The sequence below is a fragment of the Ranitomeya imitator genome, chromosome 4 (assembly GCF_032444005.1).
Source record: "Ranitomeya imitator isolate aRanImi1 chromosome 4, aRanImi1.pri, whole genome shotgun sequence".
Classification (NCBI taxonomy): Eukaryota; Metazoa; Chordata; class Amphibia; order Anura; family Dendrobatidae; genus Ranitomeya; species Ranitomeya imitator.
The window spans coordinates 642,609,043-642,634,501 of record NC_091285.1 but is presented as its reverse complement, the minus strand read 5'-3'; the positions used below and the strand labels follow the sequence as shown (position 1 = coordinate 642,634,501).

General features: G+C 43.7%; 1 pseudogene; it reads right to left on the bottom strand.

Moving 5' to 3' along the window:
- Positions 1–1,242: 1,242 nt before the first annotated feature.
- The window catches only part of LOC138677065 (zinc finger protein 354C-like), a 61,371-nt pseudogene continuing 37,154 nt past the window's right edge, over positions 1,243–25,459 (bottom strand).

The window sequence follows — 25,459 nt, the reverse complement described above, 5'->3', positions numbered from 1 at the left end:
TGGTCACAGAGTTGTTCTGAAGCCATTCCTTTGTTATTTTAGCTGTGTGCTTAGGGTCATTGTCTTGTTGGAAGGTGAACGTTCGGCCAAGTCTGAGGTCCAGAGCACTCTGGAAGAGGTTTTCGTCCAGGATATCTCTGTACTTGGCCGCATTCATGTTTTCTTCAATGACAACCAGTCGTCCTGTTCCTGCAGCTGAAAAACACCCCCATAGCATGATGCTGCTACCACGTTTCACTGTTGGGACTGTATTGGGCAGGTGATGAGCAGTGCTTGGTTTTCTCCACAATTACTGCTTAGAATTATCACCAAAAATGTCTATTTTCATCTCATCAGACCAGAGAATCTTATTTCTCATAGTCTGGGAGTCCTTCATGTATTTTTTAGCAAACTCTATGCGGGCTTTCATATGTCGTGCAATGAGGAGAGGCTTCCATCGGACCACTCTGCCATAAAGGCTCGACTGGTGGAGGGCTGCAGTGATAGTTGACTTTGTGGAACTTTCTCCCATCTCCCTACTGCATCTCTGGAGCTCAGCCACGTGATCTTGGGGCTCTTCTTTACCTTTTTCACCAAGGCTCTTCTCCCACGATTGCTCAGTTTGGCTGGACGGCCAGGTCTAGGAAGACTTCTGATGGTCCCAAACTTCTTCCATTTAACGATTATGGAGGCCACTGTGCTCTTAGGAACCTTGAGTACTGCACAAATTTTGTTGTAACCTTGACCAGATCTGCGCCTTGCCACAATTCTGTCTCTGAGCTCCTTGGCCAGTTCCTTTGACCTCATGATTCTCATTTGGTCAGACATGCACTGTGAGCTGTGAGGTCTTATATAGACAGGTGTGCGCCTTTCCAAATCAAGTCCTATCAGTTTAATTGCACACAGCTGGTCTCCAATGAAGTAGTAGAACCATCTCAAGGAGGATCACAAGGAAATGGACGGCATGTGACTTAAATATGAGAGTCTGAGCAAAGGGACTGAATACTTATCACCATGTGATATTTCAGGTTTTCATTTTTAAAAAATTTGCAAAAATTTCTACATTTCTGATTTTTCAGTCAAGATGGGGTGCAGAGTGTACATTAATGAGAAAAAAAATGAACTTTTTCGAATTTACCAAATGGCTGCAATGAAACAAAGAGTGAAAAATTTAAAGGGGTCTGAATACTTTCTGTACCCACTGTAAGTTACTTCCAGGACATAGCAGTGGAGCATCCTACTGTGCGTGCTCAGAGGTTCCTGTCCTATTAATATTCTGGTTCCTGTCAGTGGAACAATATGGTGGCGATTACCTCCAGACAAAATTAATGTGATTTACTAATTAAAGATGTTTATTTTTTATGACATTTTCTTTTTTCATTATTCCTGGAGAACCCATTTAAGTTAACAGAAAAATTCTTTCCTTTTTCCTAATTCTAGAACTCACTCCTGTGTGAATCCGCTGGAGTTTTATAAGGGATGACACTTGTGTAAAACACTTCCCACAGTCAGAAAATGTGTTTGTCCATTGTGAGTTTTCTTATGATTCACAGGGGCCGAGGTCTGAGAAAAGCTTTTCCCATATTTTCTACATGTATACGGCTTTTCACCAGTATTAATAAGGACATGCTTCACCAGAGCGGAGCTGTGAGAGAAAGTTTTCCCGCAGTCTCTACAAGGATACGGCCGCTCTCCTGTGTGAGTTCTCTGATCGTTGGCCAAGGTGGACTTGCCCATAAATGATGATAATGAGCGTGTTCTCAGGTGTTTTAGCAAACCATAACTTTCTGTGAAGCTTTTCTCACATACATTGCAAGCATAGGGCCCCTGTCCTGTGTGAATCCGCTGATGATGCACAAGATGGGACCTCCGGATAAAACATTTTTCACAATCAGAACAAGAATATGGCTTCTCCCCCGTGTGAGTTCTCGAGTGAGAAGATTGGAGCTCTGAGCAAACCTTTTACCACATTTGCTGCACACATACGGCCGCTCACCCGTGTGTAATCGCTGGTGTCTTACCAGGTGCAACTTACATATAAGGCTCTTGTCACAGTCACTACAGTCATATGACTTCTCACCGATGCGCGTCCTTCTATGTATGAAAAGCTAAGCGCTATCTATGCAACTTTTTCCGCATTTCCAACCTAAATACACTCTCCCATCTGCATGGATTATCTTCTGTCTTAATAGCTGTGAACTACTGTTAAAGCATTTTTTGCAGTCCATGCATTTGTAAGATCTCTCAGTAAGGTGGGATTTATGCTCAGTCATCACTTCACACTTGGTGACACCTGACCTAACCCACGTCGTTCCTTCAGACTTGTCACCAGTTGGTTGCAGTAAAGATTTGTTACCAATATTGAAACCTCGATCTTCCATTTCTTGTCTTGTTGAATCTCCAGAACGACAGACCGGCTTCTCAACTCCATTGCACATTTCCACTGGTAACATAAGATCCTGTTTGACGCCCCAAGAATGTTCCGCTGTCCAATATCTAGAGGAAACATCAGTCTCCGAAAAATTCTCTGGCTCCTTTTTGACTGTGATGGATTGTGCAGCTGAAAGAGAAATACAAATGATTTATATGTGACCCTTATTCTGGGAGCACATACTCACACTATGTGCCCGGAATCTGTCTGAAAAAGTGCCCCATAAAATGTACATAATGCACAGCAATGTCAAAACTGCATTGCTGTGCAAATGTTCCATCTTATATCACTTCTTTTAACATGCTCATTCTTCAGTCGGCTCCTTTTTTAAAAAAAAAAGATGTTAAGAAAACATGAGTTTTCAAGCAGAAACTGCTTCAAAAAACTTATTTTGTGGGAGAGGTTTTGGAGCAGTTTTCCTTTTCCTGAGGCTCTTGAAGAGGTTTTCTTCATATATATATAAAAAGTATACGTACATAAAAAAGTTTTTGCAGCCTTTTGATTCGCTCGCTCTCCAAAGTATTAACATACACCGTTTTTCAAAGCGGTTTATGGGGAGGATTGTGAAGAGTTTCCAGTCCAAAAACTCCTGAAAATAATCAATCTGAACATAGCCATATTGTATGTACACCAAAATGGGTAGAAGTCTATACAATCATGTTGGGATTCTGATATGGATGAGCTGAAACGGCACACTATCCAAAGTGGAGCTGTAGAAGGGGAATTAAATGCATAAAGTGCACTAAGAAAAGTAAGGTCAGGGGGACATAAGAGGAAGCAGGGATGGAAAGTACTATTGATGCACTATGTGGACATGTCTTGGACTCCATTATAGCACTGCGATAAAAAGAAGAGAAGTTGGAAAAGTGGCCATGTATGAGGGCACCTATCTCTGTGGTAGTTTTATTGTAGGGGTGAAGGAAGGGGGAAAAGGGGTGAGTTGTATGACGAGTAGGAGTCTTCTATATACAGTTGTGTGAAATTCTGGAACAAATGAGAAACAAAGTAATTGAAATCTATCAGTCTGGAAGAGATTATAAAACCATTTCTAAACCTTTGGGACTCCAGCGAAACACCTTGTGAGCTATTATCCACAAATGGTGAAAACATGGAACAGTGGTGAACCTTCCCAGGAGTGGCTGGCTGACCAAAATTACCCCAAGAGCACAGCGATGACTCAACCAAGAGGTTCCAAAAAATCCCACAACAACAACATCGAAAGAACTGCAGGCCTCACTTGCTTCAGTTAAGGTTAGTGTTCAAGACTCCACCATAAGAAAGAGACTGGGCAAAAATGACCGGCATGGTAGAGTTCCAAGACTAAAATCACGGCTGAGCAATAAGAACATAAAGGCTCATCTCAGTTTTGCCAAAAATCATCTTGATAATCCCCAAGACTTTTGGGAGAATACTCTGTGGACTGACGAGAGAAAAGTTGAACTTTTTGGAAGGTGTATGTCCCATTACATCTGGCGTAGAAGTAACACAGCGTTTCAAAAAAGGATCATCATACCAACAGTAAAATATGGTGGTGGTAGTGTGATGGTCTTGGGCTGGTTTACTGCTTTATGGAAGACTTGCTGTGGTAAATGGAATCATTAATCCTGCTGTCTTCCAAAAAATTCTGAAGGAGAATGTCCTGCCATCTGTTCATGACCTCAAGCTGAAGCGCACTCGGGTTATGCAGCCACAAAATTATCCAAAACACACCAGCAAGTGCACCTCTGAATGGCTTAAGAAAAACAAAATTAAAACTTTGGAGTGGCCTAGTCAAAGTCCTGACCTTATCAGAATGAGATGCTGTTGCATGACCTTAAAAAGGCGGTTCGTGCTCAGAAACTCTACAATTTGGATGAATTACAACAATTCTGCAAAGATGAGTGGGGCAAAATTCCTCCACAGCGTTGTAAATCACGCAGTTATCGCAAACATCGAACATCCGATAACAGTTGTTGCTGCTAAGGGTGGCTCAACCAGTTATTATGTTTAGGGGGAAATCAGTTTATCACACAGGGCCCTGTAGGTTTGGATTTCTTTTTCCCTTAATAATAAAGACCTTCATTTAAAAACTGGATTTTGTGATTAATTGTGTTATTTTTGTCTAATATTTACATTTGTTTTGTGATCTGAAACATTTAAGTGTGACAAACAAGCAAAAGAGTAAGAAATCTGGAAGGGGCAAACACTTTTTCATACAATTTTATACTGATTGTGGACTATAAATACTAGATCACAAAATAAAAAAAAATGCTTTCTTACTATTATAAAAACTTCGGTCTACCAGGTCTTGCCTTGTAAAGTCTTCTGTATGATAGACTGGCTGCTCAAGTCCATTGCAACTTTGCGACTGCACCAAAAGCTTCTGTTGGCGCAACACAGAACTATCCTCCGTCCAATATCTCATAGACACATCGGTCCATGAATAATACTCCGGTTCCTCTTTCACTGTGAATGACTGTATATCTGCAACAGAGGAATACAAGATTCATAGGTGACCTTTGTTGCATATAACACACCGATCAGTAGAGATCTGAACAGCCACGGTGGGATTATCAAGTAGGCAATAGAGGTCTAAGAGCAGAGTACATGCTTTTCCTATAATGGCTGTGTGACGGCACATCATTTTATCTTAATTAACCAAGCGTCTATTTTCAGTTAGCCAGCAGGAATAGACTGTTGTTATCTATTGTAAGATGGCCATCCGACAGGCACTTGAGGGGAGATATGTATCATCGAGGTTGGCAGCTTCAGTGCTGTAAGCCCAGGAAAGCAAACTCCAGCACTTATAGTGCTGAGAGAGTTAATATTGGGTATCCGGGCTGGGTTTTATGAGCAGTCAAAAGGGATGGGTGGGAATGACTGCTCACATATCTCTACCCGGGGGCTTGGTTTGGCAGATAACATGGAGACAAAGTGTCTCATTCAGTGTCTGTGACTGAAGGTGTGGAGGCCTCCAGTGTGTTTGCTGAAGGACACTGACCGGAGCGGATGAACCCGAACTACTAAATGGACTGCTTATTTTCTGTTTTTTCCCTTTGTGCTGGAAAATGCTGTCCTTTGTTTGTTTATGCTGGGCGGTTTATGCAGTTCTAATACACCTGCCTGGACATTTTAATGAAACTGCTTCCTGTGCTTACCTCAACCACTGCTGAGTGAGTGCAAAACCCTACACTACATGTTAACTTTTGAATTTATGTGTTTCTTTCTTTGGTTGGTCAAGAGTCTGAAATGTTGACACTCCTTGTAGATTAAAGTGATATGTGTAAATTGATGAATGGTTGTTATTTACCTCATATATCAGCTCCTACAGTTTATTGTACTGTTACTTTTGCAAAACAGGGATGCAGTGTCACTAAACAATGATATTTCCTGATATGTTGATTACACATTATACCATGCCATGTAGTTTGTAGACTTGCAAACATTGAAGAAAAAACTAAATAATCAAACAATGCAAGTTAATCCCATCACCCCTTCCCCTTGACCTGTGAATAATGGCTTGAAGAACAGCTGTAAACTATAAAAAGGATATGCCTCTGTAACAATATACACCCATACATCCAAACATCCAGAGATCCAAAGAACCAGAGACTCTTTGACAAGACAACAGCCAAGACATCATGGCTCCATCATGAGGGACACAGATTTGACATTATACAGGATGTCAGCATAGGGAGCTACGGCCCTGGCTGAGAGAATACAGATCTGCTCCATTGACCATCACTGAACCTATGGATACATTTGAAGTAGTCAGGATTTGGACCCACCGGTCACCTGAACCCTATGGATATGTTTGGGAAAGCCAGGATTGGGATGCATCGGTCACCTGACTCCATGGAGATGTTCGGAGAAGCCAGGTTGCGACCCTCCGGTCACCTGTCCTTGTTACTCAATGGACTGTCAGCTCCTAAGCTTGTTGTTACCTCCTCTCTGTGCGTACCACAGGTTGGGATAGTCGGACCTGGAAACTCTAAAGTAACAGGTGCTCTTATCCCAGCTAGTCAGCGGAAGGGTGAGACTCTGTAATTTTGCAACATCTTGGGTATTTTCCTGGGAATGTTCTATATGTTATTTGCCCATTTTGTGGTTCAATAAAGTATTGCCACACTGTTTTGCCCTCACACTGTGTTGTCTGACAAATATTTTGCCCACGGTAAAAGGAGAGCAGGAGTTCGTTGGGATGAGCCACAGTCCATGTGGTTTTAACTAGAGGACAAGATTGCCCGCTGACCCCCTTGTCTCCACAGGGTGACGAGGGAAAGGGACTCTAACTCTAGAGAAGAGTGAGGGGCGGTATATTCTGAAGCACAAGAGTGTTTAAGCTAGGGGTTTCAGACGCAGACTGGCCACAGTGCCTCAGTGTTCAAACTGGAAAGTATTTCTGAAAAATAACATCAGATCTTAGGGGCTTGAAGGGGAGTATATATTGGTACATACAGTTGTGCTCAAAAGGTTACATACCCCGGCGGAATTTTTGCTTTCTTGGCCTTTTTTCAGAGAATATGGATGATAACACCAAAACTTTTTCTCCACTCATGGTTAGTGGTTGAGTGAAGCCATTTATTGTCAAAACAACTGTGTTTTCTTTTTTTAAATAATGACGACAACCCAAAATATTCAAATGACCCTGATTAAAAGTTTAAATACCCTGGTGATTTTGGCCTGATAACATGCACAAAAGTTGACACAAATGGGTTTGAATGGCTACTAAAGGCAACATCCTCACCTGTGACCTGTTTGCTTGTAATAAGTGTGCGTGCATAAACGCTGAGTGAGTTTCTGGGATCCAGACAGACTCTTGCATCTTTCATGCAGCCACTTACATTTCTGGATTGTGAGTCATGGGGAAAGCAAAAGAATTGTCAACGGATCTACTGTAAAAAGGTATTTGAACTGTATAAAACAGGAAAGGGATACAAAAAGATATCCAAGGAATTGATAATGCCAGTCAGCAGCGTTCAAACTGTGATTAACAAATGGAAAATCAGGCGCTCTGTGAAAACAAATCCATGGTCACGTAGACCAACAAAAATGTCATCCACAACTGCCAGGAAAATTGTTTGGGATGCAAAGAAAAACCCACAAATAACATCAGCTGAAATACAGAACTCTCTGAAAACTGGAGGTGTGGTTGTTTCAAGATGCACAATAAGGAGGCACTTGAAGAAAAACTGGCTGCATGGTCGAGTCGCCTGAAGAAAGCCATTACTGCGAAAATGCCACAAAGTATCTCAACTACAGTACGAAAAACAGCACAGAGACATGCCTCAAAACTTCTGAAACAAGGTAATTTGGAGTGATGAGACCGAAATTGAACTTTTTGGCCACAGCTATAAATGTTACATTTGTAGAGAGGTCAACAAGGCCTATGATGAAAGGAACATCATGACTACTGTCAAGCACAGAGGTGGATCACTGATGTTTTGGGGATGGGTGAGCTATAAAGGCACAGGAAACTTGGTCAAAGTTGAAGGAAAGATGAATGCAGCACCTTATCATAGTAACATAGTAACTTAGTTATTAAGGTTGAAGGAAGACTTTAAGTCCATCTACCTCAACCCATAGCCTAACCTAACATGCCCTAACATGTTGATCCAGAGGAAGGCAAAAAAAAAACCATGTGGCAAAGAGTAAGCTCCACATTGGGGAAAAAAATTCCTTCCCGACCCCACATACGGCAATCAGACTAGTTCCCTGGATCAACTGTTATGATCTGGTGGTTTAGGAGCAACATGGGACGAGCTCTAAAGGAAGTGGTACCTGTACTGACCGCAGTCCCTAAGCTCAACACAACACTAGAAGTAGCCGTGGGATGCTCCTGACACTCCCTAGGCACCTCGTCACAGCCTAAGATCTAACTACCCCTAAAGATAGAAACAGGAAAACTATCTTGCCTCAGAGAAAATCCCCAAAGGATAGATAGCCCCCCACAAGTAATGACTGTGAGTGGAGAGGGAAAAGACATACACAGAATGAAACCAGGATGAGCACAGGAGGCCAGTCTAGCTAGATAGATAGGACAGGATGGAATACTGTGCGGTCAGTATAAAACACTACAAAAAATCCACACAGAGTTTACAAAAATCTCTACACCTGACTAAAGGTGTGGAGGGTAAATCTGCTTCCCAGAGCTTCCAGCTTCACTGGATTAATTCATACTGACAAGCTGGACAAACATAGAAAGCACAGAACGGATAAGTCCACAACCTGTGGACAGAAAAGAGCAAGCAAGGACTTAGCTTTGCTGAACTGGTCAGGATAACAGGGAAATCCAAAGAGATGTGAATCCAACCAGGAACCATTGACAAGTGGCACAAGCTGAAGGAAAGAGCCAGGCTAAATAGCCGAGCAGAATAGACAATCAGTGGGAGCAGCAGCTGACTGCTAAATCCAAGGAGCAGCCATTCCACTTAAAACCACCGGAGGGAGCCGAAGAGCAGAACTCACAAAAGTGCCACTTACAACCACCGGAGGGAGCCCAAGAGCGGAATTCACAACAGTACCCCCCCTTGAGGAGGGGTCACCGAACCCTCACCCGAGCCCCCAGGCCGATCAGGACGAGCCAAGTGAAAAGCACAAACCAAATCGGTGGCATGGACATCGGAGGCAACAACCCAAGAATTATCCTCCTGGCCATAACCCTTCCACTTGACAAGATACTGAAGCCTTCGCCTCGAAAAATGAGAATCCAAAATTTTCTCAACCTCATATTCCAACTCTCCCTCAACCAACACCGGGGCAGGAGGATCAACTGAGGGAACAACGGGCACCACATATCTCCGCAACAAAGATCTATGGAAAACATTATGAATGGCAAAAGAGGCTGGAAGAGCCAAACGAAAAGACACCAGATTGATAATTTCAGAAATCTTATAAGGACCAATAAACCGAGGCTTAAACTTAGGGGAAGAAACCTTCATAGGAACATGACGAGAAGACAACCAAACCAAATCCCCCACACGAAGCCGGGGACCAACACACCGACGGCGGTTACAAAACGTTGAGCCCCTTCCTGAGACAACGTCAAATTGTCCACCACATGAGTCCAAATCTGCTGCAGCCTGTCCACCACAGAATCCACACCAGGACAATCAGAAGGCTCAACCTGCCCAGAAGAAAAACGAGGATGAAAACCAAAATTACAAAAGAAAGGTGAAACCAAAGTAGCCGAACTAGCCCGATTATTAAGGGCAAACTCAGCCAACGGCAAGAAAGCCACCCAATCATCCTGATCAGCAGACACAAAGCATCTCAAATAGGTCTCCAAGGTCTGATTAGTTCGCTCAGTTTGGCCATTAGTCTGAGGATGAAACGCCGAAGAAAAAGACAAATCAATGCCCATCCTAGCACAAAAGGCCCGCCAAAACCTAGAGACAAACTGAGAACCTCTGTCAGACACAATATTCTCCGGAATGCCATGCAAACGAACCACATGCTGAAAAAACAATGGAACCAAATCTGAGGAGGAAGGCAACTTAGGCAAAGGTACCAGATGAACCATTTTAGAGAACCGGTCACAAACAACCCAGATAACAGACATCTTCTGGGAAACAGGAAGATCCGAAATAAAATCCATGGAAATATGCGTCCAGGGCCTCTCAGGGACCAGCAAAGGCAAAAGCAACCCACTAGCGCGGGAACAGCAAGGCTTGGCCCGGGAGCAAGTCCCACAGGACTGCACAAAAGCACGCACATCGCGCGACAAGGAAGGCCACCAAAAGGACCTAGCAACCAAATCTCTGGTACCAAAAATCCCAGGATGACCAGCCAACACTGAACAATGAACCTCAGAAATCACCTTACTTGTCCATCCATCAAGAACAAACAGCTTCCCCACTGGACAGCGGTCAGGCCTATCAGCCTGAAATTCCCGAAGCACCCGCCGCAAATCAGGGGAGATGGCAGAAAGAATCACCCCTTCCTTAAGAATGCCAACCGGCTCAAGGACTCCAGGAGAATCAGGCGAAAAACTCCTAGAGAGGGCATCAGCCTTAACATTCTTAGATCCCGGAAGATACGAGACCACAAAATCAAAACGGGAGAAAAACAGGGACCATCGAGCCTGTCTAGGATTCAGCCGCTTGGCCGACTCGAGGTAAATCAGATTCTTATGATCAGTCAAGACCACAACGCGGTGCTTAGCTCCCTCAAGCCAATGTCGCCACTCCTCAAACGCCCACTTCATAGCCAACAACTCCCGATTGCCGAAATCATAATTGCGTTCCGCAGACGAAAACTTTCTGGAAAAAAAAGCACACGGTTTCATCAAAGAACCATCAGAATTCCTCTGAGACAAAACGGCCCCTGCTCCAATCTCAGAAGCGTCAACCTTAACCTGAAAAGGAAGAGAAACATCTGGCTGACGCAACACAGGGGCAGAAGTAAATCGGCGTTTAAGCTCCCGAAAGGCCTCAACAGCCGCAGAGGACCAATTCGTCACATCAGCGCCTTTCTTCGTCAAATCAGTAAGGGGCTTAACCACACTGGAAAAGTTGGCAATAAAACGGCGATAGAAATTAGCAAAGCCCAAAAATTTTTGAAGGCTCTTCACAGATGTGGATTGAATCCAGTCATGAATAGCTTGGACCTTAACAGGATCCATTTCCATAGACGAGGGAGAAAAAATAAAACCCAAAAAAGAGACCTTCTGAACTCCGAATAGGCACTTAGACCCCTTCACAAACAAAGCATTATCACGAAGGATCTGGAATACCATCCTGACCTGCTTCACATGAGACTCCCAATCATCGGAAAAAATCAAAATATCATCCAAATATACAACCATGAATTTATCAAGATAATTGCGGAAAATATCATGCATGAAGGATTGGAACACAGATGGAGAATTAGAGAGCCCGAATGGCATCACAAGGTATTCAAAATGGCCTTCGGGCGTATTAAATGCAGTTTTCCATTCGTCACCCTGTTTAATACGAACAAGATTATATGCCCCTCGGAGGTCAATCTTAGTAAACCAACTAGCCCCCTTAATCTGATCAAACAAATCAGAAAGCAAAGGCAAGGGGTATTGGAATTTGACCGTGATCTTATTAAGAAGACGATAATCTAAACAGGGTCTCAAGGAGCCATCCTTCTTAGCAACAAAAAAGAAACCCGCTCCCAATGGTGACGAAGACGGCCGAATATGCCCCTTCTCCAAAGATTCCTTAACATAGCTCCGCATGGCGGCATGCTCTGGCACAGACAGATTGAAAAGTCAGCCCTTAGGGAACTTACAACCAGGAATCAAGTTAATAGCCCAATCACAGTCCCTATGTGGAGGAAGGGAACTGGACTTGGGCTCATCAAATACATCCTGGAAATCCGACAAAAACTCAGGGACCTCAGAAGAGGGGGAAGAGGAAATTGACATCAAAGGAACGTCACTATGAACCCCTTGACAACCCCAACTAGTCACAGACATAGTTTTCCAATCCAGCACCGGATTATGTTCCTGTATCCATGCAAAACCCAGTACAACAACATCATGCATGTTATGCAACACCAGAAAACGTTAATTTTCCTAATGTGCTGGAGCCATGTACATGGTCATCTGCGTCCAGTACTGAGGTTTATCCTTGGCCAATGGTGTAGCATCAATGCCCCTCAAAGGAATAGGGCTCTGCAAAGGCTGCAAGGAAAAACCACAGCGCCTGGCGAATTCTAAGTCCATTAAGTTCAGGGCAGCGCCTGAATCCACAAATGCCATGACAGAAAAGGACGACAATGAGCAAATCAGGGTCACAGATAAGAGAAATTTAGGCTGTACAGTACTAATGGTAACAGACCTAGCGACCCTCCTAGTACGTTTAGGGCAATCAGAAATAACATGAGCAGAATCACCACAGTAAAAACACAGCCTATTCTGACGTCTGAATTCCTGCCGTTCTGTTCTAGTCGAAATCCTATCACATTGCATAGGTTCAGGACTCTGCTCAGAGGACACTGCCATATGGTGCATAGCTTTGCGCTCGCGCAGACGCCGATCAATCTGAATGGCTAGAGACATAGATTCGCTCAAACCAGTAGGCGTAGGGAAGCCCACCATAACATCTTTAAGGGCTTCAGAAAGACCTTTTCTGAAAATAGCAGCCAGAGCATCCTCATTCCATTTAGTGAGCACAGACCATTTCCTAAATTTCTGGCAGTATAATTCTGCCGCTTCCTGACCTTGACACAGGGCCAACAGGGTTTTTTCTGCATGATCCACAGAATTAGGTTCGTCATACAATAATCCGAGCGCTTGAAAAAATGCGTCTACATTCAGCAATGCCGGATCCCCTGATTCAAGGGAGAATGCCCAGTCCTGAGGGTCACCACGCAGCAAGGATATGATGATTTTAACTTGCTGAATGGGATCACCAGAAGAACGGGGTTTCAAAGCAAAAAACAATTTGCAGTTATTTTTAAAGTTCAAAAACTTGGATCTGTCCCCAAAAAACATATCAGGAGTAGGAATTCTAGGCTCCAAAGCCGGAGTCTGGACAACATAATCTTGGATACTCTGTACTCTTGCAGCAAGTTGATCCACACGAGAAAACAAACCCTGAACATCCATGCCAGAGCATAGATCCTGAACCACCCAGAGATCAAGAGGAAAAAAAAAAGACAAAATAGAGCACAGAAAAAAAAATGGCTCAGAATTTTTTCCTTCTTTTGAGATGCATTTAATTCATTTTTGGCCACTTGTACTGTTATGATCTGGTGGTTTAGGAGCAACATGGGGCGAGCTCTAAAGGAAGTGGTACCTGTACTGACCGCAGTCCCTAAGCTCAACACAACACCAGAAGTAGCCGTGGGATGCTCCTGACACTCCCTAGGCACCTCGTCACAGCCTAAGATCTAACTACCCCTAAAGATAGAAACAGGAAAACTATCTTGCCTCAGAGAAAATCCCCAAAGGATAGATAGCCCCCCACAAGTAATGACTGTGAGTGGAGAGGGAAAAGACATACACAGAATGAAACCAGGATGAGCACAGGAGGCCAGTCTAGCTAGATAGATAGGACAGGATGGAATACTGTGCGGTCAGTATAAAACACTACAAAAAATCCACACAGAGTTTACAAAAATCTCCACAGCTGACTAAAGGTGTGGAGGGTAAATCTGCTTCCCACAGCTTCCAGCTTCACTGAATTAATTCATACTGACAAGCTGGACAAACATAGAAAGCACAGAACGGATAAGTCCACAACCTGTGGACAGAAAAGAGCAAGCAAGGACTTAGCTTAGCTGAACTGGTCAGGATAACAGGGAAATCCAAAGAGATGTGAATCCAACCAGGAACCATTGACAAGTGGCACAAGCTGAAGGAAAGAGCCAGGCTAAATATCCGAGCAGAATAGACAATCAGTGGAAGCAGCAGCTGACAGCTAAATCCAAGGAACAGCCATTCCACTTAAAACCACCGGAGGGAGCCCAAGAGCAGAACTCACAAAAGTGCCACTTACAACCACCGGAGGGAGCCCAAGAGCGGAATTCACAACAATCAACGCCCTATCAAGGAATCTAATATATATACCCTGTAACATCATACTTTTCAAGAAAGGCATCCAGTCCCCTCTTAAATTTTAGTAATGAATCACTCATTACAACATCATACGGCAGAGAGTTCCATAGTCTCACTGCTCCTACAGTAAAGAATCCGCACCTGTTATTATGCTTAAACCTTCTTTCCTCCAGACGTAGAGGATGCCCCCTTGCCCTTGTCTATGATTAAAAAGATCACCAGGGGGCAAATTTGCACTTATCAGCCTGGAAGCTGCGCATGGGACCTACTTGGACGTTTCAACATGACAATGATTCAAAACACAAGGCCAAATCAATCCTGTCATTGGCTACAGCAGAACAAAGTGAAGGTTCTGGAGCGACCATCTCAGTCTCCTGACCTCAATATCATTGAACCACACTGGGGAGATCTCAAGCGCGCAGTTCATGCTAGACAGCCCAGAAATTTACAGGAACTGGAGGCTTTTTGCCAAGAAGAGTGGGCAGCTTTACCATCTGAGAAAATAAAGAACCTCGTCCACAATTACCACAAAAGACTTTAAGCTGTCATTGATGTTAGAGGAGGCAATACACGGTATTAAGAAATGGGGTGTGTAAACTTTTGATCAGGGTCATTTGGATGTTTTGGGGTTGTCATTATGATTTAAAAAGAGAAAACCCAGTAGTTTGACAATAAATGGCTTCACCCAGCCACTAACCATGAGTGGGGAAAAAGTTTTGGTGTTATCTTTCATATTCCCTGACAAAAGGCCAAGAAAGCAAAAATTCTGCCGGGGTATGTAAACTTTTGGGCACAACTGTATTCATGGAAAGGGAACACTAATACCATACATGTAGGATGCAGGCGAGATACAGACCAACCTCCAAATTGTGAAACAGGTTGAGGGGAATTATTTTATCTTCTGGAAAATTATTCCAGTTATTAGGAAAGGGTGTTGAATATATACAATTAAATATTTGCAAAATGTTGTGTTAATCATTAAGGAACAATATATCTTTATACCGTGTTAGCCAGTAGATAGGGAAATATTAACATTTGATAGTCATCAATGGCTGATACCATCTTTTCAGATAGGCATTATAGGCCTAACGAATAGCAAGCTTTAAACTACTCGGGTTCCTTCACTGAACCTGATGAAGAGACCTGAGTAGTTTCCAAAGCAGATTGGCAGCTTTCTGTGTATGCTGTGCATGGGCAGAAAGCTGACAATCAGGGGTGTGGGTTACGTACGGAGCTCAGCATTCAGAAAACTGATAGATCTGCAGCTGGTAAAACTGTGACTTATCAAAATGACAGAAAGCATCCCCGTAAGTAATACATCGCTGGAGCCAGGGTCCATGCCCCTATATTATCCTCTCATACTGGGTCATAAAACCTGGTGACACAGTCTCTTCAAGGTTTAAAGGGGGGTTTCCACTACAATTATATTGATGCCCTATCCTAAGGTGGGGGTCCAACACAAACCACCCTCCTCGATCAGCTGTTATTATCTTCAATGGCGCGAATACCGAAGCTAATAGCAGCTGATCCATGGAGGGTGCAAAGTGTTGGACCCCCACCAGTCCTATGACAAGACAACCCCTTAAATTTATGAAAATGAGGAAATCTCCAGATATTCAGATACATGGAGCAACTGGATTGGAATGTGTATTCTTGGGACAAGAGGTTTGTAGGACACCAAACACATAGATTATCTATCTATTTTTCTACCGAGGAGGGTTGGGGTGTTGGTGATGTATAATGGGTATATTTCATTTTTTTTTCAAATTTGTTGTGAAATATACATAATGAATGGATGAAAAATGGAGTGAAAAAAAAAATCATATTACCATTATATAAGCTTTGATGTACCAGATTTTGCTTTGTAGGGGCTTCTGCGTGACAGTCCGGCTGCTGAACTCTTCTGCACTTCTGCGCACATGACAGACGTCCCGATTTGCTGCCCACAGAACTCTCCGATGTCCAATATCCAGTGGACGCTTCAGTCTCTGAATGATACTCCGGTTCCTCTTTCACGCTGACGGGCTGCACACCTGCAAAAGCAAAACAAGGTTCATACACGACCTTAATTTTTCTGTAGGCTGAAATCCAGCCAATCATGGTGGGATCTTCATGTAGGCAAAGAACGTCTACAAGCCAAGTGCAATTTGTCTAGCATTTGCGATGAGGGAATGGGCTCCAAGCAAGTAGCACAGGGTTAAATGTTAATTGTAAGAGGTGGGCAGGTGAGACCATGTGGGACCTAGTGTGCAGAGCGGCCATGAAGTTAGGCTCTACGGCAATTCTGTATAATATAAAATAAGTTGACACAAGCCATCAAATGTTTGCCATGATGGGCGCCGAGGCTTTAGCAAGTGGACTCCGTACAATCTCTAAGGCCAAACCCAAACAAGGTGGATATTTTCCCCAAATCCGCAAGTGTTAGATCTTGTCAAAGTTTCACCATAGCTCTGACCCTGACAAAGAGGTTTTAATAAATTAATATGAACTTTATCTTGGACACAAAAATAAACATGTAAAAAGGAAAAACATGAACCAAAGGAGGACAACACCACTGGTGACACCCAGAGAATGTGATGACATTTCTAGGTTTAACCCAACCTTATGTTAATGGAGAAACTGCATAAACTAAAAGGACACAGGACAGACATGGCTCAATCAAGAACTGTCTCAGTTGCCAAACCCCTGCATGAGAGCATGGCTGCATGTGACTGGTGGTAACTTCATTAAGGTTACCGCCCGTCACACGCAGCCACATTCTCACGCTAAGGTCAGTGTGACCTGGTTGCTGGGCTGAGCGGTAACATTACTGATGCCACCACTCAGTAATACAACGAGATGTAGCAGAGTTTGGGTTCGTCGTGGCACATCATCATTATGGATTAATGGCAGACAGGTGAGGATTAATTAATTTTTTTATTTTTATGTTAATGAATGGGAAAAAGAAAGTAATTGTCAGGGAGTGTTTTGTTCAATTAAAGGACTTTTTTCTGTGTGTGTCTTTATTACTTTTTATTACTGGGTTAGTAATGAGGGTGTGTGATGGACACCTCTCCATTACTAACCCCTGGGCTTGATGTCAGCTGACATCAGAAAGCTGGCATCAACCCCAAAATATTACCCTGCTTGCCAACGCACCAGGGAAAATGGATATGCCTTTTATGGGGAGGCTGAAAGCTGCTATTTTTAGGATGCAAAGGGCCAAATATCCATGGACATTCCCAGTCTGAGAATACCAGCCCCCAGCTATCTGCTTTAGCTTGGCTGGTTATCAAAAATGAAGGGACCGACACTGTTATTTTTTTACATTATTTACTTACAGAATTTTAAAAACAGTGTGTGAGCCCTTCTATTATTCATAACCAGCCAAGATAAAGCTGACAGCTGAGGGCTGCAGCCCACAGCTTTCGTCTTTACCAGCGCTTGTTATCAAAAATAGAAGAGTCCCCGTGCCTTTTTTTATATTTTTTTTTATTACACAGTTTGTTGGCCAATCACAACCATGTCAATACTTGACATGGCTGTGGTGGGGCCAGAAGTGCCCACACAGGAAAAGCTTGTTGATTGGCTGTGCTGCAGCCCTTTAACAAACAGTTACCAAACTCGAACAGCAACGCGGACTTCTCTTTGGAGAAGTCCGTGTTTGGGGTCTGTGCACGGATACTAGGTGTCCAAAACAGACCCCGAACTTTACCTTTTGGGTTCACCCATCATTAATCACTACTATATTGAGACTATTTGCAAATTGCAAACACAAGAATCTGTGTTAAGGGGCTGAAAAAATGATGGAGAACAAGGTACAAAGACACAAAACCTGTGAAGTTCAGGAATATACAAGATTCGAATGCCAGATTTCCTTTCTCTTCTATTCTCACCTGCTGTATGGTAATGGTCTTGAAATTCTTCAATTATCGAGATGATTTCAGGTTTTTCAAAGACAAATCCTGTGGAAGTGAATGGGACATTATCTTATACCAAAAGTTACAGATGAGTTTATCAAGAAATTCAGTGACTTAACCTCGAATAGTGTATCCTGTGGCTATGCTGGGCTTTGGGAAAGTTTGGTCTCAGACTTAAAGGGAACCTGTCACCCCCAAAATCGAAGGTGAGCTAAGCCCACCGGCATCAGGGGCTTATCTACAGCATTCCCCCTGACGAAGGAACAGTGCGTCCGAAACGCGCGTCGGGGTGCCCTGGAGTGCTGCTGGTGGTCCCCGGAATTATATATACCATTTACACAAGTAAGTGTCCTCCTATATGATCCTTATATCGGCCCCCTTTTTACTTCACTTGCTTTTATAATTTAGGTTGTGCGCACTTGTTATACACCATATTATATTGCACTTAAGCATATCATAATATTCCCACACTTACTTCTTCCTTTTTGCCCCCTTTTTTTTTTTCATATTATCAGCACTATTGGTTGATTTTAAAGGGCCACTTGAATATCATATGGACACTTAACTTTTATTATTGGATTATCAGATAGCCACAGGCACTGCTATAATCATATATTGGAATATACAATTTTACACACATATATATATATATATATATATATATATATATATATATATATATATATATATAATTTTTTTATATATATTTTTTATCTTTTATTATTGATGTTATTATTTTTTGTATGGTCTACTATTAATAATAAATAAAATATTTTATGACTACATTCTCTGTTGTGATTGCTCTGGGTTTTTTCTACGTGGTGAGCATGACTTCCAGCATTCTGGAATGCTGTAGATAAGCCCACAATGTAACCTGAAAGATGAGAAAAAGAGGTTAGATTATACTCACCCAGGGGCGTTCCCGCTGCGGTCCGATCCGATGGACGTCGCGGTCCGGGCCGGGGCCTCCCATCTTCTTACGATGACGTCCTCTTCTTGTTTTCACGCCGTGGCTCCGGCACAGGCGTACTTTGTCTGCCCTGTTGAGGAAAACCAATAGAAAGGAAGCAGCATAAAGTCCAGATAAATATGTAGAACAAACTTTATTAATTATAATTCCAGGTTTAAAAACGACAGGGGGAAATAATCCCTGTGCTGTACTCAGCACGCACCTACATGAACAGGGGACAGGTGCCTACAGTATAAATATATCCACATTGTAACCGAGACAGGTATCACAGAAAAATCAAAGTGACTGTGCAAGTAAATAAAGTTCAAACACCTGCATTAAACACACAGGTCCAGAGGATTGTATAAAAGAGCACATACTAAATGAGTAAAACTAATAAACATTAGTATATTATATATACTATATATATATTAATAGTAATATACTTGAGAAAGGCAATAGCCGAAACGCGCGTCGGGGGGGACAGGGGTGAGGTGCCAGTCCACGCCGGGACTCTTTCTACACTGACTGGTATGTATATTAGTTTTACTCATTTAGTATGTGCTCTTTTATACAATCCTCTGGACCTGTGTGTTTAATGCAGGTGTTTGAACTTTATTTACTTGCACAGTCACTTTGATTTTTCTGTGATACCTGTCTCGGTTACAATGTGGATATATTTATACTGTAGGCACCTGTCCCCTGTTCATGTAGGTGCGTGCTGAGTACAGCACAGGGATTATTTCCCCCTGTCGTTTTTAAACCTGGAATTATAATTAATAAAGTTTGTTCTACATATTTATCTGGACTTTATGCTGCTTCCTTTCTATTGGTTTTTGTCGATTTGAGTGCAGTGGTCCAATATGGTCCTTTCTTTGGTCCCATTTTTTCTGGATTAAATATACCCTATTTGGGTTCTATTATGATGCTGGTGACCTTACACTGTTCCACCTTAGTGCTCTACTGCCCTGTTGAGGGCAGAGCAAAGTACTGCAGTGCGCAGGCACCGGGAAAGGTCAGAGAGGCCCAGTACCTGTGCACTGCAGTACTTTGCTCTGCCCTCAACAGGGCAGAGCAAAGTACGCCTGTGCCGGAGCCGCAGTGTGAAGACAAGAGGACGTCATCCTATGAAGACGGGAGGACCGGACCGCGACACCCATCAAATCGGACCGCCCCCCCAGGTGAGTATAATCTAACCTCTTTTTCTCATCTTTCAGAAAAACAGAAAACTGGTGTGTGCAGTTGTGAACTAAGCGTAGCCATCTGTATACAAAACTAACACAGTTATACTCTGTAGTGCTATAGCATGTAAACATGAAATATAAGACATTTGAATTGCATTACTGCTCTAAATAAGAAAAAAAAATGGAGATACTTAGCACATAATTTGGCCAATCCATGCGTGCCCAGCAGCCAATGACAAGGTGATCTTCGGTTGCTGGGAACCTAATGAGATAGGTTCACCATGACGTGGCCTTCATACAATCTGATCAGAATTTTGAACTAAGAACCTCATGTTCAGTTGTATATATTTTTGCCCAGCGTCATTATATCAATGTATGATTTTTGGAGGTGCTGTCCATTCTCTTTTTTCAGTCTCTTGCCACATGTAATCACAGTAGGTCCCGGCAGTGAGATCTGTATGACCTCATTAGACCCATCAGTCTTACCATATCACACAGAGAAATCCGGTTCAGACCTTCTTTTGGGGCGTGCTCTTTATTTATCCCTACTTATAACTAGGCAATGTCATGCTGGGGAAAAAAGTAAACACCCTCAGGGAAAAATCTCTGCTAAAAAAACTTTGGTTATAGTGGAAATTAGCAAATAAACTGGATTCAATCAAGTATCAGGAAATCACAGAAGAAAACGTCATCTCCTCTGAAAGCTTGGGCATCATTGGACCTTCCATCATCATAAGTATACCTCGTAAATACTCCAAGAATTGGTTTCAGAAGAAGTTGTGAATCTTTGGTGGCATGTAAAGGAGGTAGGTGCAGCTGCAAACCCAAGAATATTAGTGACCTGGAGACCATTGTCCATGACGAATGTGCCAAGACTCCTCAAGGACGCAGCCAGAAGCTGGGGTTTAGCTACACATCACATATTCAGCAGGTCATAACAGCCAAGTGGGCTCTACTAAGTACTAAAGATGATTGTCATGAAGGAGCGAATAATTCTGAGACAGCAGTAGGGGTAGTAGTAGAAGGCGAGGTATAATTTAGGGCAGGGCCGGCGTCAGCACCCGGCGCACGTGGGCAAATGCCGGGGCCCTAGAGAGAGAGGGGGGCCCACTCACGTTGTCATAGATACAGCTGGGAGAGCAGAGCAGGAGAACAAGCTCTCTCCGCCAACAAAGTCACACTGGCTGAGTTCTCTTAACCCCTATGTGCCAGCTCTGACACAAGCATCTTCTCACTCAGTCAGTGCAGCCAGACAGGCACACATAGGGGTTAAGAGAAGGCAGCCAGTGTGACATTGTTTGTGGGCGGAGAGAGCACGTTCTCCTGCTCTGATCTCAGCCCCTGGCTGACTGCAGTGCTGCTGAACTTATCAGGCAGATTCCGGAGGAGCTTCTATCAGTGCCTGAGTGAGTGGCGCTGCTATATACTACATGGGCAGCTGGGCTGCTATATACTACATGGGCTGGGCTGCTATATACTACGTGGGCTGGGCTGCTATATACTACGTGGGCTGGGCTGCTATATACTACGTGGGCTGCTATATACTACATGGGCTGCACTGCTATATACTACGTGGGCTGGGCTGCTATATACTACGTGGGCTGGGCTGCTATATACTACGTGGGCTGGGCTGCTATATACTACGTGGGCTGGGCTGCTATATACTACGTGGGCTGGGCTGCTATATACTACGTGGCCTGGGCTGCTATATACTACGTGGGCTGCTATATACTACATGGGCTGCGCTGCTATATACTACGTGGGCTGGGCTGCTATATACTACGTGGGCTGCTATATACTACATGGGCAGCTGGGCTGCTATATACTACGTGGGCTGGGCTGCTATATACTACGTGGGCTGCTATATGCTACATGGGCTGGGCTGCTATATACTACGTGGGCTGCTATATACTACGTGGGCTGGGCTGCTATATACTACGTGGGCTGTGCTATATACTACATGGGCTGCTATATGCTACGTGGGCTGCTATATACTACATTGGCTGCTATATACTACGTGGGCTGGGCTGCTATATACTACGTGGGCTGTGCTATATACTACATGGGCTGCTATATGCTACGTGGGCTGCTATATACTACATTGGCTGCTATATACTACATGGGCTGCTATATACTACGTGGGCTGCTATATACTACATGGGCTGCTATATACTACATGGGCTGCTATATACCACGTGGGCCAGGCTGCTATATACTACGTGGGCTGGGCTGCTATATACTACGTGGGCTGCTATATACTACGTGGGCTGGGCTGCTATATACTACGTGGGCTGCTATATACTACATGGGCTGCTATATACCACGTGGGCCAGGCTGCTATATACTACGTGGGCTGGGCTGCTATATACTACGTGGGCTGCTATATACTACGTGGGCTGTGTTATATACTACGTGGGTAGTGTTATATACTACGTTGGCAGTGTTATATACTACGTGGGCTGCTATATACTACGTGGGCTGCTATATACTACATGGGCTGCTATATACTACGTGGGCCAGGCTGCTATATACTACGTGGGCTGGGCTGCTATATACTACGTGGGCTGCTATATACTACGTGGGCTGTGTTATATACTACGTGGGCTGCTATATACTACGTGGGCAGTGCTGTATACTACTATGTGGGCAGTGCTGTATACTACTGTGTGGCTGTGCTATATACTACTATGTGGGCAGTGCTGTATACTACTATGTGGGCAGTGCTGCATACTACTGTGTGGGCTGTGCTATATACTACTGTGTGGGCTGTGCTATATACTATTGTGTGGGCTGTGCTATATACTACTGTGTGGGCTGTGCTATATACTACTGTGTGGGATGTGCTATATACTACTGTATGGGATGTGCTATATACTACTGTGTGGTCTGTGCTATATACTACTGTGTGGTCTGTGCTATATACTACTGTGTGGGCTGTGCTGTATACTACTGTGTGGGCTGTGCTGTATACTACTGTGTGGGCTGTGCTGTATACTACTGAGTGGGCAGTGCTGTATACTACTGTCTGGGTAGTGCTGTATACTACTATGTGGGCTGTTGTTATGATCTGGTGACCTTGGAGCTGCATGAGAACTTTCACTGGAGAAAGTGGCCACTGTACTGACCGCAAACCTGAACTTAACACCGCAACTAGAAGTAGCCGTGGAGTGTACCTAACCCACCTAGACACTTCGTCACAGCCGGAGGACTAAATACCCCTAAAGATGGAAATCGGAATACTATCTTGCCTCAGAGAAAATCCCCAAAGGATAGACAGCCCCCCACAAATATTGGCGGTGAGTCGGAGAGGAAAAAACATACACAGGCAGAAAAAACAGGATTTAGCACAGGAGGCCACTCTAGCTAGATAGGACAGATTAGGACAGAGTTCTGTGCGGTCAGTATTAAAAACCCTTAAAAAAATCCACAGCAGAATATACAAAAAACTTCCTACATCTAACTAAAGATGTAGGAGCGTATATCTGCAACTCCAGTGAAACCAACCAGACTGAGAAAACACAGACACAGTCTAATCTGGACAAAAGAAAAACAAACGAACAGTACTGAAAATAAGCACACTGCATGTGTGCCACAGGAAAAGAAACAGACACTTATCTTTGCTGAACTGGCAGATAAGCAGGAGAGACCAGGCAGAGATCCAACACTTCCAAAGAAACATTGACAACTGGCAAGGGCTAAAGGATCCTGCACACCTAAATATCCCAGTCAGAATTGTAATTATCCGATACACCTGGCCAGGACTGCGAGTCAGAGACAACTGCATTCCCACCAACAACCACTGGAGGGAACCCAAGAGCAGAATTCACAACAGGCTGTGCTGTATACTACATGGCTGTTCTATAAACTACGTGGGCCGTGTTATATACTATGTGGCTGTGCTATATACTATATGGGCTGTTATATACTACGTGGCTGTGTTATATGCTACGTGGGCTGTCATATACTACATGGCTGTGTTATATACTACGTGGGCTGTGTTATATACTACATGGCTGTGTTTATATGCGATCATGAATCGTGGTATGTGTTAAAGGGGGGGCCCACTGAGACTCTTTCGCCCGGGGCCCTCAAAAACCTGGAGCCGGCCCTGATTTAGGGTCTTCAGAGATGAAAAGGATGATGTCACGTTTCTTCTTGTTTAAAGTTTTGGCTAGTACCTCCATACTTACAGTGATCAGATCAGTATCACCTGTCACAAACAGATCTCAGACTGACCACAAGGCTTGATATGTGTAAAGGGGAAAGAGGAGGGTTAAGTGCCCATAGTAGACAAAAAAAAGTTCTCCTTTTGACCAATAGTGTCTTACCAAGAGAAAAAAGGGTGTAGTAATTCTCCAACATGACATCCATGTACATCAGCTTATCCACCATTCCCAAGCTCTCCCACTCCTCTGCCGAGAAGTACACCGCCACATCATCAAACCTGACCGGAACCTAAAATAGAAAGATAAAAACAAGGAGGACTACAACCTTTACTGAGTTTGGCGTGCCAGCCATATGGGCAGCATATGTCATATCTGCTATGCGCCGCTATTGACGGGCACGTCGACATCAGCTTCCAGCCTCTGATTGGTCAGGGACGTTTACTGCACTGCAGAGAGCTGGAGGGCCTCCACCCCGCAATACACTTCAGCTGGCATCGGCGGGCCCCACACCCGCATGGCCCTTGTCGCGTCTACATTCCTTGCGACCGATATGCCCCTGCATAGTAGATCTCTTAGACCTGATGAGGCTGGTGCGTCTACTTTGAAAATCAATATTAGAGAGGCTGATTGCCTGATTGGCAGTTTCTTAGTGTCCCTCCTCTCTGCTGCTGAGATCTCGGGCTGCTCTGTACAAGCTGCAGCTGTCAGTTAAGCTGGGGGAGGTGGAGTTTGAGTGGCTGTCAGTCAGGCACGGTGGGCGGAGACTGAATACACCTGGACTCATTCTGACACCGACCTTGTCAGGACTAGGAGATCTATTTAATAATGAATGTGGTGAAATCTGGAGATAGATTTGCCTTAAAGATCCAGAGCCCCGATGGAAATTAATCTAATATTAATGGATATGGTCATTTCTAGAAAAGGCTTTCAGGATGTCAGCAATAATGTTTCAATTCATTGACAGAAAGCAGTCTGACCCATCTACTAACTTCATATGCCTTGACACAACATATGGTGATGCCCCTTATTATTATTTAAAGGGGACAGACTTTTTTTTTTCTTTTTAGCCCTGATGATGTCTCTAGAGTACGACGACTGTAGGATTGCATCCTAATAAATTAAATCGGTTACTATGAAGAACATCTGGTGTATGATTGTCACCTGTGTGGGCAGAGGCAGCGGGCGGCACAGCATCTTACCTCTCGGAGCATAGAATCCATATGTAGCTTCAGCTTAGACATCAGTCCCATAGATAATGCAGCCGCGGCATCTAGAAAAAGCCATAAAAGCATCAAAAGCCAGAAGCATCGAAAAAGCTAATGCTATTCAGCTGACTATAAAG